The 20135-nt window shown below is 40.5% G+C and overlaps 1 pseudogene; it reads left to right on the top strand.

The window, feature by feature from the left end:
• The first annotated feature begins 15438 nt into the window (after positions 1-15438).
• The window catches only part of LOC144304634 (calcyclin-binding protein pseudogene), a 55974-nt pseudogene continuing 51277 nt past the window's right edge, over positions 15439-20135 (top strand).

The following is a 20135-nucleotide window of genomic DNA, read 5'->3' as shown; positions in this document are numbered from 1 at the left end:
TTTACAAGAAGATTTGATCAGGTCATTTAATTCTTTATGACTCAAAAACTCCTTTTTGAGTTTTTTTCTCCTCTCTTCCCTGAATAGGATGGATTACAACCAGCTGCTAACCTTTCCCTTACTAATAACAAAAATTACAAGGATTGGGGGGGAAATGGTCTATGTAAGCTACCTGAAGGCAAGGAGTTTTATTTTGTTAACTTCCTAGAATATTACCTGGAACAGAACCTCACACGTTGCAGATACTCAAAAAATGTCTATTGAATCAAAGAATAAATTGCTCATAAATTAATGCTTTCTACAGAGAAAACCCAAAAGCAACTATAAACAAATTACAATTGATGAGAGTTAAGTGAATTAATATAAAATCAATATGCATGGGATCCCTGGGTGGCACAGTGGGGGATCACTGGGTGGCACAGAGGTTTAGTGCCTGCCTTTGGCCCAGGGCGTGATCCTGGAGACCCGGGATCGAATCCCACGTCAGGCTCCCGGTGCATGGAGCCTGCTTCTCCCTCTGCCTATGTCTCTGCTTCTCTCTCTGTGTGTGTGACTATCATAAATAAATAAAAAAATTAAAAAAAATAAAAAATAAAAAAAAAAATAAAATAAAATCAATATGCAAAATTACTTGCATTTCTATGTTCCTGCAACAAAGAGAAAAAATAATTTTAAAAAAATATTTACTATAGCAACAGGAAACAGAGTCACCTAGAAACAAATCTAACAACAGAAAAATGTATACAGCCTTTATGGCAAAAACTATTAAACTTTCTTGAGAGGCACTAAAAAGTGCCCAAATAGATGGGGAGATGTATGTTCATAGATAAGAAAATTCAGTAACATAAAATATCGGTTTTCCTAAATTAATCTATAGTTCAATGCCATTCTCATAAATGTGCTAATGATTGTTTTATTTTTGTTCTGTTTTGTGGATGCTAATAATCTGAATCTAAAACTGTTAGAAAGAAAACTCCACAACAGTCCTGAACAAGAATGAAGAGGAAAACTCACCATATCAAATATTCAAACCCCATTATAAAGTTATAGTAATAAACTCAGTGTGCCACTGGTACAAGAATATACAAACAGACCAATGGTCCAAGCAGATAAAAAAAGAGAGAGCCATCCGTATATAGCAACATAATATATGAAAAAGGTGGCCCTGCATGTCAGTGGGAAAAGAGAAACTATTTAAAAGCTGATATTATTACAACTGGTTACCCAAATAGAATAAAATAACTTTGACTTCCCTTCATATACAAAATTTGGTTTCTGGTAGATTATAAACCTGTGAAATATAAAACTTCAAAATTTTTAGCAGCAAACAGAGAATATCTCCATAAACTTAGGCAAGACATAAAAATCACACACATGCACAAAAAAAATGATTGCTATATTTCACTATGACAAATGTGACACTTTTGTGAAGCAAAAGATGTTTTTTAAAAACTAAAAAAAATAAGCAATAAGCTAGGAAAAAGAGAATTGCAATAAACGCAGCTGACAGAGAATTCCTAACCAGAATCTATAATAAATTCATCTGTATTAATAAGAAAGTCAGAACCTAACTGAAAACTGGACAAAAGTTTATCTAGTCCTGTTACAGAGAAAAAAAATAATCATAAACACATGGAAAAGTTGTCAACTTTGTCAGTAATCAGTGAAATACAAATTTTAACTGCAATGAAAGGCAATTTTATATCAGCAGAAATGCAAAAATTAAAATCTGACAGTTCCAATTTTTGGTAAGAATGCAGGACGATAGGAATCCCCACTTACTGGCAGGCAGGACTATAACTGAATTCAGTCCCTTTGCAAAATAATTTAATATTATCTTTAAATCTGAAAACTTCAATGAACCACAATTCCACCTTTAGCTATCTATACGTTCTAGGAGCACTTGCACATGTGCACTAGAAGACAGAGCAGTAACATATGTAAAGAGCAGCCAAATTAAACCAACTCAGATGCATATCACCACCAAGGAAATCAATAAAGTGTGGCAAATTATAACTACAGAATATTCTATAGGAGTGAAGTAAATAAACTACAATTACACATGATGTGGATGAATGTCAAAAAAAATAATGAGGGAAAACAAGTCACAGAAAAATACATACACTATGATACCATCTAAGTAACAAAATGCAATAAATGATCAAGGAGTGATAGTGTCATGAAATTTCTGAGAGAGAACCTTTTCTGCCTATGGGAATCAAGGAAGACATTACAGGAAGTGACCTGTGAACTGGACTTTGAGCACTAGAGATAATTCCTAGAAAGAGATACAGGATTGAGAGTATGCCAGTGCAGTCCAGATTGAGAAATCAATGTGAACAATGGTGTGGAGATCTCCCCACCCCCATTCTTCAGAGAATAATGTCACTGAAAAATAAGGCATGTAATGAGAAACCTTAAGAGCAAAGATAAGGCTAGAGACAGGCTGGGGCTAGGGAACCAAGAGACCGTTACCTGTCCCCTTTAACACACAAGAGAGAAGTCCCATCCTTCATACCCTAAAGGGATCCCATTCCTTTTTTCCTCCTCAAACAGCACCCTGTTCTGTGAGCCACACCCTCACACCTTCCACCCAGAGCTCACTCTGCTCTCTTCCCCAACACCACTCTCATTCTCCCGTCTTGAAAATAGCCAATGATGTACTGTGATGAGCAGAACCACTTCAATAGGAGTATGAGATAACATCAATAATGCGAGTGGAAAAAAGCTGCATTGGCCCAGAGCATTCGCCAAACCCCTGGAACCTTGGATCCACAGGGAAGGCCCCTGTGGTGCTTGGGGCATGTCCCTTGAGCAGGATTCTTACTACATACCCAATTTGGGATGCAGCTCAATAAGCAAACACTGTGCTCTCTATCTATGCTCATTCCGCACACATTTATTGAGTATTAATAGGCAACAGGAGTTGGGTCCTCATAGGGCTGTGTGGACAGTCTCATTGCACTGCTGTCCCTACAGTAGTTTCCAATGGTAATAGTCAAGTGCTGTTAGACGTGATCCAGAAGTGATTAGCTACTTATTTTCATTTTGCAGAATAGCCATTTGGTGTTCACTCAAGCATTAATGCCTTTTAAAGCCAAATGGGAACTGTATTGAGTAAAATACTCTTAACTGCTTTGCAAATAGTTGGTTGTTCAAAGTGATGCCTGAGATGCACGCACACACACACACACACACACACACACACACATCATTGGCAGAATATCAATTTGTACTATTTTTTAAAAATTATTTTATGTTTTTGCTTCAAATTTATGTGAATACATTTAAAAATAAGAACAGAGAAAATACGTTTTGTGTAATGTGACTTAAAAAGGGAGCTCTACGTGTTCCAAGGAACCCAAAGGGGAGAGAAGGCCCCTACCTTTCTTTGCTATCTCTGCTTTTCATCTAGACTTTAGAGCTAGTTGAACTCATCTGAACATGAACACGGAGGCAGCTTTCTATAAAAAAAAGATGGTGTTACTGACTGGTGGTCAAAGCTAGTGATCATGAATTTTAACTGATCTAACCACATACTTTTAAATGCTTTCTCTTACTACCAAAGGGAAAAGCTGAGTCCTGCCTCAAACAAGGCTCCAGTTGACCCAGGACCCAAAAAAGGAGAATAAAACTGAGAATCTAATCAGTGGGACAGACTTAGGGTGCCAGATAGTACCAATATATCACAATCTCAGTGTAGATGGAGCTGGTTGAAAGCCAGAGTTAGAGGCCAAAAAGGTTAAAAAAGGTTAAAAAACAAATATAGCCACTTAGGGCACCAAATTGAAGGTGGGAGAGCAAGAAGCAAAACCGTAGCACCAAGCACAGAACATGTTTATCAGTCCAGGGATTTACCATGCCCACTTTTATTTTATGGCTTGAGGTTTTGGAGTTCTGGTTCTGCAGGATACTACCCTCCACTTTTAAATAAATGTGCCCAAAGCTTAAATTTATTAGAAAAACAAGCCCAACCATTTACAGAACAGTAAACTAGGAAACTGTACAATATAGTACAGAGCATCTCAATATATTGTAAACCCTTGGTTTCATTAGCATAGTGCTCCGAACACTTGACTCACTACCCTTCTGTGGAATCTAATTCATCAACAATTATTGGGTTTATTCAAAAAATAAAGTTATGAAGTGAGAACATGAAGGCTAATTTGTGTATGGGTGAGAAAAAACTCAACTGGAAATGGTTTAGGCAAAAAGAATTATTCTGAGGTGTCTCATGGAACCTATGTTAGGAATGCTCCAAACTCAGTAACAACTCACGGCAAGAACACAAGCACCACCAGGGTTCCTCCCATTCTCTAGTCTCTGCTTCCCTCTGTGCCCCTGCTTCATTCTCTCTCTCCAGTGGATCAATGTGGAGGAAAGCAAGGTCAACAACAATCCCAGAGTTGTAGGTCTTAAGGGTCTAACACTCAGAGACTGACTTCTTGCTTTCTCTGATCCCAATTAAAAACATATGAAGAAGGAGCTTTGTGACCCAGATCCAGAGAGATTTCCAAACTTGGGCCAGTCAACAGTGGCCAAGATAGCAGGCACCTTGGACTGGCCCCACTGCATCAGGTGTCCAACCTTGTATGAGTCAATGGTAGTCAAAGAGATGAGGTTATGAAAAAATACAGCCATTTTCCAGCAGAAACCACAGAGATAAATTTAGGGGCTGCCGTTTCCAAAAACAGCAGATGCGGAGCATATAAACAGTAAGTATCCACCAAACCAAGTAAATTAGCTATGTATTATGATTCTGAGTTAATATCTCAATATTTTATAATACCCAGAAGAGAGAATCAGCTGGCCCCGACTATGAGCATTGTGTCCTTCATATAATCTTATATGAGAATCACTGCATGTCCATCTTCTAGATGAAGACAAAGCTTCTATCGTCCTCAGTTTCCAGGCTGCTCCCTAGCACTCTCAGGCAGGGGAGGGTATACCGTCTGGGTCACATACACTGAGGTTACTCTAGTTAAGGAGCAGGGTAACCTAGAAGGAAGAACCAGCTTTTCTGACAGATTTAGCTCACATTCCAACTCCTGTGCACTCACTTTGTGACTATGGGCACATTGTTGAACCTCTCTGGGCCACTGTTTGCTCACCTGAAAAATGGGTGAAAAAAAAAATATATATATACACCTTGCAAGGCTGTATAAAGATTAGCGATAATACCTAAGGAGCACCATACCTGACACGTGGTAGCTACTGTATTATTAATATACTGAATGGCTTCCTCATTACCTCTAAGGGCTAAAGCACACTTGGCCCTGGGAGTGTCTTCAGGCCATGTTCCATTTCTTACTAACCTACTTCCTTGTGAAAAGTTGTCCTTCCCACCCCGTATACCCAAAAGACATGGTTAATATAGATTCCAATTAGGTTGTACTATTAAAAAAAAAAAAAAAAAGGATTGGGGGCAGTTTTCATTTTGGCTTTCCCCATAGGTTTACTTACTTTATCTGAAATGATATCACAAAATATCCAAAATCCAAAGATAACTTTAAAATGTGAGCTAAGACAATACAGATGCACTAATACTCTGAAATGTGTATGTATATGTGTATATGGTAAACATATATATGTATAAACATATACTACATATATATCATTATATTTTTATTTAATAGTTTACATATTTATGATATTACATTTTACAACTGGATTTTTAGTTCCTGTTTTTTACTATGCCAGGGTATTTTTTTTTTATAAAATAAAAACACAACTCAGGAAAAATCACAGCTGGCATCATCTCTGGAGCTATGGGCATTCGGAGCAGAGCAAAGCTCCCCACCAGGATTTCAGAGTATGAATCCCTTAATTTTACAGTAAGGGCGACTGAAGTTCAGAAGGTAAAGTGACTAGTCTGAGATCAGCCAGTTCAAATGTCAGGGACAGGTCTGGAGCCTTATTCCCAGCCCTGGGCCCTCTCCCATCCACTCCCCAGCACACAAGGCTAGTAGGGAGGAAGGTGGGACCCTCAGAGAGCCCCTGGGTACAACTGTGAGAGAGCTGCTCAGAGACAAGAGCAAAGGAAATGCTGCAGGCAGATCCCATATCCTTCAAATGGATCTTCTGGTGAAAGGGGAATAAATTAGGCCTTACCTACTCCAACACTCTCTCCTGGTCACTTTCTTTGGCCAGATTTAATTGATTTGACAATTATCCATAATTTTGTAATGTCTGAAGCTCCATTAACAGATAATCAAAAAATAGCTTTCATTAAGGTGCCTGAAATAGCAACAGTGAAAGAATCAATAGTGCAGTCAGCTCATCATAAAAGAATGATTCCCATACTCCTATCTCAATATTGCGTTTCAATTCACTTCATACACTAGCAAAATCCAGATGTTTGGTACATCCTGTATACTCCACTCTTTCTTGCCTCTGTGCTTTTGCTCCTGCTGACCATACTGGCTGGAATTTCCTTATACTCCTTCCTTGGCTCACATATTCTTTAACATATAACTCAGGTAACACCTCCTCCAGGAAGCTTTCCATCATTCACCTTTGTGTCCTGGCCCATCATAAGCTTCAGCGTAGGTGTCTTCTTGATGCCGAACAGAAGAGGTTTCTTACTGTAAGTCTAGAGTAATTCTAGAACTAGAGTCCCCCCCCCCCACTTTTTTTTAGAGTTCCCCTTTTCCCAGTCCTTATTGACTGAATCCATCCCAATGACACCTCCAACAAAAGAATCGGGCTATGTCTTCCACAGGGCGTTGAAGCTATAGAAATGTCTGCCAGAATGTATCTGTTGCCTTTCCTGACAGAAAGAAGGGAGAAAACTTAACAGCACGGGGACAAGATGATGTGAGCAAACGACACAAAGAAGTACTTGGGGCAGGAAGTAGCCTAGACAACATGAACATATGTCTGAACTTGTCTAAAACCACTGCCTCTTCTCTCCTGGTTTTCAGCAACATGACCCTTGACCTAAGATTCCTGGATTTGCAGTCACTCCCAGGAAAAAAGTTGAGGGCAGAAGAAGTGAACTGGGCCCATAGCACCTTCACATCCAAGACCGTCACCCCTTAAAGTGAACCCCACCCCAAGTTCTACCTGGGTCTAGCTGTTTGGGCTAAAGAAATAGAGGGCTAAGTAGGGGTCCTAAAAAAATATGGGCTATTCCCTAAGATAGAACTCAAGGGGGCATGACATGATTCAAAGAAGAGACAGCAGGAAACACAAGTCTGGCCTGTCCAGGTTGGGTGCCCCTGGGCACAGCTCCGCTTCTCAGCCACAGAGGAAGCCAACACATCATACTCTGCACCTAACCTAGCCAGATAGCTCCAGGACAAAATACAGGACAACTCTCAAAGGTGAATTTCTCTGATTCTTATCTATACAGCTTAACAAATCACGTTTGTTCAAGCTCACTCACTTACAAACTTTGGCTGGCATCCAATACCACTAGTGTGAGACCATGAGTCCCCTGGATCTCATTACATCTGTGGTCTGTGGTCTTCTATGGCCAACAATTAGCTCCAGGATACAATACAAGCTGCCATTTCCATTCTGGTCATGGTTGCCATGGGGATCACTTCGTGCTTCTTTGTGGGAACCAAATGTAATGCTTTTGCTAATGGCCCATAGTCTTGACTCTTGGGAGACCAGAAGCATTAAGCAATCAGAGCACTTGTATTTTAAGTTCCTCTCCTGCCTTAGGACCTTAAGTATTGATGAAGAGGGGCCTGAGGACACAGGAAAGGAGTGTGTACCATTCCATTAGAAAAGAGGTTTCTACTGGTCATTTCCTTTGTCAGTAGGGTTTAGATGTTTTTATAAATTTAAGAAAAATAGGAGGCACTATAGTTATGCAGTGGGGGAGCAAAACACCTGGGTTCTATCCTTGACCCATCTATCAACTCTCTGAACTGAGACAATCCACTAAACCTCTTTGGGCCTGTTTCCTCATCTGTAAACTGAAGATTTTGACAAAATTTTTTTCAAAGTTCTATTAGTTGGTATTTTGATCATTTGTTCTGCTCTCAACTTACAAAATAACTTCCCCCCCTACATGGAAATGGTTAAGAATGGTCAGCTGAAAAGATTTTTTTTAAAAATAGTCAGGTTGAAAGTAAGACACATTTCAGGTCAAAGGGCCAGAAGTTAGAGGAACCCAGAAGCCAAAGGTTAGGGCAGAGTTGGGAGTCTGAGGTCAGGCAAGCTGTCAAGCCTCAGGGAGTCCAGGTATATCCAGGTATTCAGCCGCCAAGCATGTGAGCACCGGAAGATCCAAAGGAAGGAATCATATATGAGCAACATGGATTTCCAAGTCAAAATCATGGTCAAAAGCCAGTGGAAGGCTGGAAATGTAAGAGAAATCAGACCATGCATGTCATGATCTTGGGGTCCTGAGATGGAGCCTAACGTCAAGCCTCAGCAGGGAATCTGCTTCTCCCTCTGCCCCTCCCCCAACTCATGGGGGGGGGGTGTGTGTGCGCGCACACACACACACTCTTTCAAATAAATATATAAAATCTTTCAAAAAGAAAAAACCTATGGGATCAAATAAACAAGTAGTGTGTGGCTGAGATGCAGTCATCCTGAGGTTCATTTTACATGACATTTTTTGCTGCCACTGAGGTCCTTTTCAGAGCCCCTGGGCTGAACCTCTGTAGTGTGCCCGCTCATCTCTCTACATCCTGCACTTAACATGGAGCTCTATTTTCTCAGAGCTTAGGCCTTGGAGATGAGAGCTTATTATCCCAACAAATATTTACTGAGAGCCTACTGTGGGCCAAATACCATCCTGGGAACTTAATATAAAGGCATATTTATTGCTACCTAAAAATCCAGATCTTTTGTGACTAATCTTCTGATCCTATCTGAGTTCCTTGTTATTATTCAACCTGAGGCACTATATATAGACTCCTAAGGAATATTTCCCCAGGCCTCGGTCCCTCCAAGTATGATGGAAAAAGAATTGGGTTCTTATCCTATCTCTGCTGCTAACCTGCTTTGGGCTAAAGCTAAGTCACAAAATCATTCAAGCTCCTAGCTTCTGTTTCTGCCATGTGGACTTAATCCTTCCTCCTCTGTCTCTTTCACAAGATGCTGGGAGGAGACAATGAACAAATACCTGTGAAATCACTTCGAAATACAGTCTCATTGGTGACAAGCCAGCACTCAGCAAAGATGGGGGTTTCATCAGAAGCAGGCCTTCTGATTCAGCCTGGCTTCCTTAGCCATTTCTGTGTCAATCAGCTGTCATTCCTCCTTCTTCTCAAACCATGCAAATTTTAAAAGCCTGCACAAGCTCATCTGGAATTCACATACCCAAGCTTCAAATAGACAAGGACAATCCGAAATTGAAAATTCAGGAAGATGTCAGGTGGTACTGCTCTCTGTGAAAAATGAGCATTGTAGACGCAGCCTCACTTCTCCCAAAGATGCCTGATGTTTGTGGATGATTTGTAATGCTTTTACTGAAAAGCCCTCATCCCCATGAACACATTTTGAAGACAGAAATCAATCTTACACTGTAACAGGGAGAGAAAATCTGTTAGCAAAAAAAATGAAGTGGAAAAAAAGCACCTAATTCTGGAATCCTTTCTACTAAATAAATGGATTTCAGAGAAGTAAGCCCACATCCATATTTTCCCTGCACTCTTGCATTTGCTAAGCAGCTTCAAGAGGTAAGATTAAAGAGAGAGACTGTATAGCCAGCCCCACCAGCATTTCCATCTCAGCAATTTAGGCTGGATGCCATCAGAGAGACAATCCCCTTTGTCATCTCACCTCGGGGACCTACTCACCCCATCCTTGGCATTTTGTACTAGGTCAGCGTTTGCCTGCACTGCGAGGCATTGAGCATTACTACAAGGACAGGCTAGACCATACCCTTGGGGCATTTGTGATCTTTAAAATAAGGCAATAACACACAGAGGTTTAATTTAACCCCCAAACCCAGATGAATTCTACTTAGACCATCAGACTCTAGAGAACAATAATAAAGGAGAATAAGAACAACAAGGCATACCGGAATCCAGAGCTGAAAAATCATCACAGAACACATTGCAGTGAGAATCCAACCAGGTCTGGGGGAGACGTAAGTTATCAAATAAGGCAGAAATCAGGAAGGGGTACTAGATAAAGCTAGCAGAGTGGTGGGAAAGAGACTAAAGGCATGGGGTCAGAGGAAGGGTTAGAAAGACATTTCCATGAAGAAGAGTCCTAAGTTGGTATCACTAGAGCACACTTACACACTAAAAATCCCCTTTACTTGCTCAGAAGCCCACAGTCGCTTATAGCATTCCATTATCTGGAGGGTTTAGAAGAATTGCAAAAGCTTCCTAAAGAACAGGTCTCGCTCTGAAAAGAGGGAAGAGTTAGTGCCATATTATTCCCACACCCCATACCCCAGCCCACTGCAGAGGGATCACGTGGGCAAATAAGCAGCACTCTTCCCCCAGTGCCCTTCTGGCTCTTGGTATGTGTTAGGAGCTTCTCTCCTGAGAAAAATCAGTCCATGGGAGGAAAAAAAGATTATGTGAGAGCTCACAGTGGATCAGTAATTCAGTAAAAAGCCAGAGAGCTGTTGGCTGGGAAAGGCAAGAAGAAAGTACACTCAGCACTTAGAGGATGCAGTCCTTGAGAGGAAGCCTGGCCCTGGGGAGTTGCCTGAGCCTATGCTTCATGTCCCAGGAAGGAAAGGTGCTGAGATTTGGGACTGCCTCAAAATTCTGTCATGAAAATGAGAGGCAGCTGTGGTTGGATGTGAAGAAGGAGCATGTTTAAGAAATGTGTAACGACTTCAGGGAACTCAGAAACACTGTGTAGCCATATGAGAACATCCTGGAGCACCATAGACAAGCACATCAAACTCAAAATGCATGAAGATGCCCAAAACATAACGAACTTGAATCTAAGACAAAAAATATTGTTAGAACATCATCCTGGCCCCTTTAAATTCTATATTCCAATTTTCCCAAGAGCTAAAGACAAGTAGAGATCAGGAAGCCAGCAAAGCATTATGAAAGGCTACTCGAAAGAATTTCAGATCCATCTCTGACATTAGTAAGTTTGCATTTTAAACTTACTCCTCCTCCTCCTCCAGTCAGCAAATATTCTTTAACCAATCCAAAAGCCAAGAATAAATCTGGGTAGAAACAAGAAGGCTGAGAAAAAGAAATATACTCCCCAGAAGCCAGCTGGGGAAGACACTGAACTCAGTCAGAATTGTGATAATGTCATCTCTGGAGAGACAAAATCCCAAAGGCCTCAGAGTAGAGGGTAACCATGAAAATGCAGGTTTGGGCTTCTGCATAATGTCAATGACAAAAGGCAATCACTCCTGACCCCAGTCCAAAGCCTGTCAGTTCTTAGGCTCAAATGTGGCAGTTTGAGGTGAAGTTGCCTAGAAAACAGAATGTGGGCTTTGAACCTTGTTCCAAACACCAGTTCCACTTGTGGGTAATGTGCTTCCTTCTCAGAGTCTGTTTCCTTCCTTTGCTGCCCATGCTCACGCCCTACTTGAAGGGCTAGAATGGTGAACCAGTGAGATAAATATGTGTAAGTCCCTTAGCACAGTGTTCAGCACATGTTAGTTCTCTCTCACACTTCTAAAACCAGTGTTTGGGACTATATACAAGAAAGTCAGATAAAGTTGTTGATACTTAGTAGAAAGAGTATTGGGCTATAATTAGAGACCTGGTTCTTATACTCACTCACTCTGTGACTTTAGACAAATCACTGCACTTGCTGATGCATCAGCTTCATCACATGCAAAATGAACTAGATAATCTGGATCAAACAGAACTCCCTTGTATCATACTCAAAGGCAGTTGGGGTCAGGGGTGGGAAGGCAGGATGGAGAACAAGTTAAATGGGACAATTCTCCTCCCCTGAAATCGTGGCTGCAAGTTTCCAATGGCAGAGCCTCCTACCCAACCAGGATGGACTTGAAACTGTTGAGCCACTGTGACCCTAGCTGGCTAACCCAGGTCAGGTTCCCCATCTGCAATCGATGGGCAGGGTAGAAATAGAGGAATGGAAGGTGAAAAGTGGCATTCAGCTTCAGAGGTATCCTGGCTTAGCTCCCCCCTCACCCACACACACATACTTCTGTGCCCCTCCTGTCTGGACAGGGATCCATGGCCCCTGTTGCTACTGTTATATTACTATTAAACCCTGTCTAATGTAGCAGCATCTCATTTAGAGTCAATGGAAGTTTCATGAGCAACTCGGGTAGAGATGGGTACCTGGGGCCAACTGGAGTGAAGGTGTCACAGCCTGTTCTTCAAACTGCCTGAGCCTAAAGAAAGAACCCCTACAAAGAAAACACATTTAATGTCATGCCATAAAATTTGAGAGAAGTGACTCTCTCTTGCACCTTATACCTCTCCATACATAAATGCTCACAAACACCCACCAACTAAACAACAAAAATATCACACTGGGACTATTTCAGAATACCATCTGAAAAGTAATAAAGTTATCTTTTAAAATACTCTACAAAAGAACAATTCTTATCAGTCACCGTTGAGGACTCTCTGCCTCTCTGAAACACATCCAGGCCTTGTAACATCCAGAAGCTTCTAGAAGACAGAAATGAGGTTAGCCCATGTCATTCATGCTGCATGGATACGGCTGCCTCCACCTTCACCATCCTTCACACCCAATCTACCTTTGCCATGCTTCTGCCTGACCAATTCTTTTTCACCTCTAGATCTCAGTATAAACATTCCCTACTCCAGGAAGTCCTTCAGGACTCCCCACGTTGGCTTCCATACCCTTTCTCTGTGCAACTGCACCTACCTTATTAGCATTAGCTGGCTCTACTGTGCTTATATGTTGACTAGAGTGTCTCTCCACTACACTTTGGGTTCCTTGAAGACAGAGAGAGACTACATCTCTAGCTCTTAACACAGTGCTGGCATATACAAGTGCTCAATAAGTATTTGTTGAATGAGTGAATGAATCTGAGTCAGATTAATAGTTGTAATAAAAAACTACTCAGGTCTACCTCAGTAGACTAACCAATAAACCTGGTAAAAGGAAAGCATAAGTCCCTAAGTGTGAAAACTAGGTGCTCTCCCTAGAGTTCACCTAGGATTAGGTTACATCACTGAGCCAGGGATTGGTGCTACTGAATGTACAATGTCAGAGGGCCTTACTACAAGGCCCAACCAGCTGCTTCTTCTAAGAAAAGAGAAACAGGCAACCGCTTATAGAGGACCTACATGCATCTCCTTTAAGCCAAATAAAACCTAACAAGGAAAGTAATACAGTCATCTTACACATAAGGAAGCCAATGTTTATAGAAGCAAATAATGCATCCAGTAAACAGCAAAGTTGGACCTGCTGATGCTAGAATCAATACTTTATTCACTCTGCCTCATTGCTTCTCACCTTCGATAGGCTTGGATGTTTATTTTCACATTCTTATTAGCAACACACTAGCTGGGAAGCTGGACACCCTTGAAGTTGTGGCAGCTGACATGAAGTGATGGCACTGAATCAATGAGCAGATGAACAGGCATTCAGACCCATTATCTATGGCTGGCAAAGGGCTCATGTTGCCAAAGATCTTGTCTTTGAAAACAGCTTTGGAGAAAAGAATCAGAGAAGGGAACACAGAAGAGAAAGAAAAGCAGAAATGTGTCAAGAAAAGCCCCTCTAGATTGATGACTGATGAAACAAAATTATATAAAAACATCACAGTGCACACCCAACCATTCACACAAAAAATGTATTCCAAAAAACAAGGTGATCATTAACTGTCATTATCAACAGGGACATTACTCATAGCTACAGGGCTCCACCCAACTATCAGCATACAGTCTCCTGCCTCCAAAGACAAAGGTACTAGGAGTCAAGAGAAAAGCTTAGAGAAAATGAAAATGCATCCAATTCCCAGTCAAATGAAAATGCCATGGGCCCAAGGCCAAAGTATATTCTTGGCCTGATGGTGTTCACCACCCTAAATTTAGCCAACTGGTGAGCTTTTTAAAGAAGCATCTTACTCAACCTTTTGCAAGCCAGAAATTTACCTCCTATTGCACAGCTTGCTTCTCCCCTGAAGCTGGAACACACTGTCCTTGGCTTTGTCACCCGTATAAGAACCAATGCCAATGAAAGCTCTGCTGTTATCACCTAGCTTGGCTTGTCCAAGCAGCGCCTGGATGAGGTCCTCCAAGGGCACTGCCAAAAGGCCCCCTTTCCCCAGAAACCCAGCCCACTTCTCTCACCTTCCCCTTATCTGCTTCTCATCTTAATTCTTATCATCAGGGGTTCATTCTTTTGTGTTTATCACTCTTAGCTCCAGAAATCACCTTTTCAGATGAGAAAACTCTGGAGAGAATTTGCATGCCCATTAACAATACCAATGTCTGTGCAGCTTCTAACATTGCTTGCCTCATCTGTTCCTTACAAATACACTGTGAAGACTGAGAGGCTGTGTGGAAAGTTGAAAATCATGAAGCCCTGGAGTCTGACCTGGATTAGAAGCCTCATTCTTTCACTCAAGCAAGCTTTAGTTGCCTCGTATGAAAACAGATTGTGAGATCTACCTTAGCTTTATAAATGGAAACTAATATTACCTTCATTCACATGGTTCTTAATCTGGGGAACTTTTAGAGCCAGAAGAACCAATTGGTTAAATGCATGACTCTGGAGCAAGACAGAGAAATTGGGGATTGTGCTGCAGACAGTTTTGGAGAATGGTAACTAAAGGTGGATCAAGACACAACTAGAATGCTGTCACATCTATGAGAATCAGAGCCAGGAACCCACAGAGACTAACAGAAGAAAGTGAGACAAGAGGAAGTGATGTAGGACCATCTAGCTGACCTAAAGCAGTGACAAATGCACATTCAGTCATCTTGCAGTGGCTCCTGCTAACTAGTTTCATTGTAGCAATAGATAAATACTGATTAAGCATAGTTGTGTGCCAAAAAGATGGTCAAGAGAACAGATTAGGGGCACTTGGGGTTGCAGTAACCTCCTCACAGATATTGGTAGAGGACAGGAAAATATCCTGAAGCCAGAATTAATAAAACTAATAAAACTCAACATATAAGCAGAAATGGCCCACACTAGGGAACAGTTGGTAAAATGTTCTCCTAGAAAGGGAGAACACAGCAGATAGAAGGAGGACAAAAAATCACAAACAGACATATAAGTTTACAAATTAAAAGGACCCACTGCATGTCCAGCACAATGAAAGAAAAGTGATCCATACTCAGGCATATTTTCATGATGTCTCAGAGCACTGGGTTAAAGAGAAATAGCTTAAATAATCTTAAAGCTTCTAAAGGGAGAGGTGGGCCCAGTCTCACAACAGGTAGAGTGTACCCTCAGGCTGCGGGCACCTTGACTCCTGCAAGTGGGGCTTGCGTCTGGTTGATGATGTTTGGAGCAATGTTTTCTGCTCTCTCCCCTGCGGGGCTGCAGCTCTGCAGCCCAGGCCTTGCCTGACCCAACCCAACCATGGCTTCAGCTTTGGAAGAGCTACAGAAAGATCTAAAGGAGTAAAGGTGCTGCTGGGAAAGGCCACTAGAAAAAAAGTATGCAATGCCTTAGAGCTGAAAAATCCAAGATCAGATAGAAATCAAGAACAAGATGCAGCAGAAATCACAGAAAAAAAGCAGAGCTTCTTGACAGTGAAAAGCCAGCTGCTATGGTTGCTCCCATCATAACAAGATATACAGTGAAAATTGGTAATTACAGATGAGATCAGTCAGATAAGTTGTGAAAATCTACACCACCTTAACTGGAGTTCATCAAGTCTCCACTGAGAATGTGCAGGTACATTTCACAGAGAGGTCATTTGATCTTTTGGCAAAGAACCAAAATGGGAAGAGTTACTTCATGATTGTGAGCAATCTCTTGAAACCCATCTCCACAGAAGGCAGTTCAAAACAAGACCAAGACAGATAGAGTTCTTATCTTATGGAGTAAGAAAGCACAAAACACGTAGTGGGATTACCTGACTCAGGTTGAGAAAAAGTGCAGAGGGAAAGAAATTTCTTCCTGAGACACTGATACAGATCCCAGTTAGGGACTTATGGATGTTCTACAGAAAATTTATGAATATGGAGATGATGATATGAAGTGAACCATTAATAAAGTCTGAGAGGAATCAAAAGAGAAACAAACCAAAGAAGACCCAGAATTTTTAAAGTCATTTTGGGGACAGCCCAGGTGGCTCAGCGGTTTAGTACCACCTTCGGCCCAGGGCATAATCCTGGAGACCCGGGTTCGAGTCCCATGTCAGGCTTCCTGTATGGAGCCTGCTTCTTCCTCTGCCTGTGTCTCTGCCTCTCTCTCTCTGTCTGTGTGTCTCTCAGGAATAAATAAGTAAAATCTTTAAACAAAAATAAAGGGAACTATGATGGGGAAATATTGAGGATTCCAATGAAGAATGTTGGTGAGCTGCAAGGACAAATTTGACAGATAACTATTTACACAGCCTTCTGCTAAGGAAAGGCAATGAATTTTCTCATTTCCTACTGGAGAATTCATTAAAATAAAATATGTTTATTAAACACTTCCTCCCAAAGATGGCTTCCTTAGTAATCTGGGCATTTTGTTCAAAAAAGGATAATATTGTATTCTTGTGTGAAATGTAAAAAAGCAAAGTAGCAAAGTCTTGCTTAATGATAATGCCACATCGTGTGTATTTCTGTTCAGCTAAGAGGTACAAAAGTTCTGGTTTACCTGTAAGTTCCTGATATCAGTCCCCAACAATGTAAGAATAAGTAAAAATAAAACCTGAATTTTTACATAAAATGCAAAAAAAGAAAGAAAAGGAAAATGGAGGAATGCTTTCAAAATTCTGAGGGAAAATTATTTCCAACCAAGAATTCTATACCTAACCAAACTAAAATAAAAAGGTAGGATAAAATAAAGGCATTTTTAGGGAAGGATAGCATGAAATTGGAGGGTGAGGGGTGAGATAGTTGATGGTTTAAATATTTGAATTTTATTCTCAGAGATGGGAAGCCACCAGAGATTTCAAACCAGGGGAGAGGCAAGATCTGATTTGTGTTTAGTCTTACAGTCTATTTTAGCTGACATTAGATCTTACAGTATATTTATCTGATATTTTATTAGTCTGGATCTCTTATGCCTGCTGTTTGCATGGCTTATCATTTTCTATTCTTTTACTTTCAACCTATTTGTGTCTTTAAATCCTGGGTGTGTCTCCTGTGAACAACACATAGTGGGAGCATTTTTTTTCTATCCAGGTTGGCAACCTCCTTCTTTTGATTGGATGGTTTAATACAATCATATTCAATATTATTATTCATATGGCTGGATGGTTAATTACCATTCTCTTTTTTGTTTTCTATACATTTCATAATCCTGTTGTTCTATATTCTTCTTTTACTATCTCCTTTGACTTAAGTGGATAGCCCCTAGTGTACTATTTAAATTCCTTTAAGGATTTTGAACTATATATTTTTTAGTGATCTTCTCCATGGTTGCTCTAGGGCTTACAATATACATTTTAACTTATTAAAATCTCCTTCAAATTAACACTACTTAATTCTAGTAAGATAGTGTAATTTATCCTGTATTGCTACACTCTCTTTCCCCTTTTTGTGCTGTTATTGTTATACATACGAATGCCTATCTAGGTTGCAAACCCAACAATACACTTTTGGAATTACTGCTTTTTATAATATTGTATTTTATGTAAGCTAAGAGAAGAAATGAGAGCACAAATATACATTGGTAGGAGTTTCTTAAAATATATTAATTTTCTTATTTATCAGGTGGAGTTATTTCCATTTCTTCCTGTGGATGGGAGTACCAGCTGGTGTCATTTCCTCAAGCCAATATGGCTTCATGCCCACGCTCACTTTTGTGATGTTATTATCAAATATATTTCTATGTGTTATAGGTCCAATAATACAATTCTACAGATATTGTTTTAAAGTAGAAGGAAAAATAAAAATTTAACAATATTGTCTTTTATCATTACCTAGATTTTTAGCAGAGCTCTTTTGTTTTTCACATAGATTCAAATTACTGTCTGATGTCACTTCCTGTCAACCTAAAGAACTTCCTTTAGTATTCCGTATAAGACAGCTCTACCAACAATCAATTCTGTTTTTCTTTATCTGAGACTGTCTTTATTTCACCTTTGCTTTTGAAATACAGCTTTATTGGATATGGGATTCTTAGTAGAGAGTTTTTCTTTGTTTCTGAATATACTGTCACACTGCTTGCTAGCCCCCATTATTTCTGACGCAAAGTCAGCTGTTAATTTTATTGTGGTGAGTCATGTTTTTCTTGCCTCTTTTTTTTTTTTTAGATTTTATTTATTTATTTGGGAAAGAGAGAGAAGAGAGAGAGAATTTGCAATGGGGAGGGGCAGAGGGAGAGAAAGAAGATTCACTGCTGATCAGGAAGCCCAATGCAGAGCTCCATCCCAGGACCTGACCTGAGCCGAAGGCAGACATTCAGTGGATTGAGTTGCTCAGGTGTCTCTCTCTTGTTGCTTTCAAGAGCTTCTCTGTATCTTTGGCTTTCAACATTTTGACTATGATGTTTCTGAGTATGAATCTCTTCTTGTTTATCCTGCTAAGAGTCTGTTCAACTGCTGAGATGTGGTATCAGCACTTTTTTCACTTTATCTGGAAAGTTTCCAGCCATGATTTTTTTTTTTTTTTTAACATTTATTCTGCACCTTTCTCTCCTCTCCTTCTGGCACTACCATTACATATATGTTAATGCATTAAATGGTGTGAACCACACTTCTCTGAGACTCTGTTCATTTTTCTTTATTCTACTTACCTTCCATTCTTAGATTATGTAATCTCTATTGATCTGCTTTCAAATTCTCTGATTTTTCTTCTGCCCACTCAAATCTTTTTTTTTTTTTCTTAAAGATTTTATTTATTTATTCATGAGAGAGACAGAGAGAGGCAGAGACACAGGCAGAAGGAGAAGCAGACTCCATGCAGGGAGCCCAATGTGGGACTCGATCCCGGGTCTCCAGGATCACACCCTGGATTGAAAGCGGCACTAAACTGCTGAGCCACCCAGGTTGCCCTGCCCACTCAAATCTATCGCTGAATCCCTCTAGTGAATATTGCCTTTCAATTATTATACTTTTAAACTCCAGAATTTATATCCAATTCTTTTTATACTTTGTCTTTTTATACTAGTTGATGAGTCACTGTTATCATCCATCCTGCTTCTAAATCTTTAAATATGGTTTCCTTTAGTTCTCTGAACATATGTATAATAGCTGCCTGGAAGTCTCTATTGGCTAAGTCCATCATCTGGGCTCCTTCAAAGGTATTTTCTATTGTCCACTTTATTCTTCTTCCTGTGTTTATAACACACTTTCCTGTTTCCTCATAGGCTTATTTTTTGTTGAAAACTATACAGTTCGGGGACCCCTGGTGGCTCAGCGGTTGAGCGTCTGCCTTTGGCTCAGGGCGTGATCCCAGGTCCGGGGATCCAGTCCCACATCAGGCTCCCTGTGAGGAGCCTGCTTCTCCCTCTGCCTGTGTCTCTGCCTCTCTCTGTGTCTCTCATGAATAAATAAATAAAATCTTTAAAAAAAAAAAGAAAAGAAAAGTATACAGTTTAAATAATATAATGTAGAAACTCAACACTGATCCTTCCCCCTCTTTGGGAAGCATTTTGGTACTAAATTTGCTTCATTTGTTTTTTTTGTGTGTATGTTTTGTGTTTTTTTCCTCCTACTCCTACTCCTAGGGATTACATCTGGGGCTGTATGAACCACTTTTTGATCAAAGATTGTGTATAAGCCCCCTTAGGAACTTAGATATACATGTACACTTACCGTGAGATCTATGTGTGGCTCAAAAACTGTTTCTGTAGTCTAAAGCTTTGTTCCAGGGCCACTAGCTCAGTTTTCCTCACCATTCACTCCTGAGAGGGCACACCTTGTGTATGCACACAGTCTTCCAGATCACTGGGGAAGAGTGTGATTTTTTGTTAAAGCTTGGCTTCTTAGGAGTCATCTCTGGATCAGAGTGGCTTATTGTTTAGTCAGTGTTTGGCCAGAGGTTATACTTACTTCCCTTAAGGCAGTAAGGCTTCCATATTTTTCTGATGGATCTGTGCATTGGTGTTGGGGAATATCACCAAAAAGACATGACCATTGACTGACCAGTGAGCTGGACCCAGGCACTTGGAGGCTC

The sequence above is a fragment of the Canis aureus genome, chromosome 3, assembly GCF_053574225.1.
Source record: "Canis aureus isolate CA01 chromosome 3, VMU_Caureus_v.1.0, whole genome shotgun sequence".
NCBI classification, from domain to species: domain Eukaryota; kingdom Metazoa; phylum Chordata; class Mammalia; order Carnivora; family Canidae; genus Canis; species Canis aureus.
The sequence above is the reverse complement of the archived record's forward strand: the minus strand, read 5'-3'. Positions and strand labels throughout refer to the sequence as shown.